Raw genomic sequence first — 1,045 nt, 5'->3', positions numbered from 1 at the left:
CAACCAAGTCACGAGGATATCAGTTACTGAGATACTGTCAGGCATACTATATAAGTTGCCCAACATACTTCAATCTGCTCCAGAAATACATACAAGAAAACGCATGAGATAAGTGCATACCTTCTGCCACCAAGCCATAGTACAGCATGAAAAACAAGTTGTTCCAAGGAGATGAAGTTAACTGTTCCAGCAGAACCTAAAAATTGAAATGTTCATACATCAGTACTTGACTAAAAAATTGATAGCAGAACTTTGGCATTTATATAATGCAAATTGCCACAAACCAGAAAGTTGCATGTTCGCTTATGGTATCACTTGCTGCGTACAATGTCATCTTCTTCACCTAAAAACAGATAAATCTGCAAGTTCAATAAACTATAGATATGTCAATCACAAATACCAATTGTCATTAGCATTTTCAGGCCATGCATACTGGGAAATCCATATCTAGAATCCAAAAACAAACATAATATTAAATAAACCATGATTGATAAACATACAAATCCAAAAGCCCGAAATTCTTTTCTTGAAGTTGGGATTTCTGAACAAGGAATAATTCATTATCACACAACATCACCTTTTGCATATAGGAGTTTATCGAAAAAAATAGAGAACCAACTTTATTCGACGTTGCGTCTCCGTGTCCGACTCGTATCCTCTCTGGGTTTCAGCAAATCTGATGAGTTTTGGGAGAAGAGGAGAAGACGGACGATGAGAATAGAAGAAGGTTGTGTCTGAAAAAGGGAGAAAAGGAGGAGATTGGGGCAAGGAAGCTCTTCCGTCACCGACAAAAAACAATCTTCGTCTCCAGCAATTTTTTTTTTCTAGGTTTGTGAGGAGCTGTTGTGAGGACTGAGGAGAGGGACAATGAGAAAGAAGTGGAGAAAACGTCTCACAGAAGACGATGTCTTGGTTTGGGTAAAAGTTTATAATTGAGAGTGATTTAAAAATACAAAATACATATTTTAGTTCAATTAAACTTGTTTATTTCTCCACCCTAGGATTTAAATGAGTCATGATCTAATGGTGGGTGACCAAATCCCCC

This window comes from Fragaria vesca, linkage group LG2 (genome assembly GCF_000184155.1).
Source record: "Fragaria vesca subsp. vesca linkage group LG2, FraVesHawaii_1.0, whole genome shotgun sequence".
Classification (NCBI taxonomy): Eukaryota; Viridiplantae; Streptophyta; class Magnoliopsida; order Rosales; family Rosaceae; genus Fragaria; species Fragaria vesca.
The sequence above is the reverse complement of the archived record's forward strand: the minus strand, read 5'-3'. Positions refer to the sequence as shown.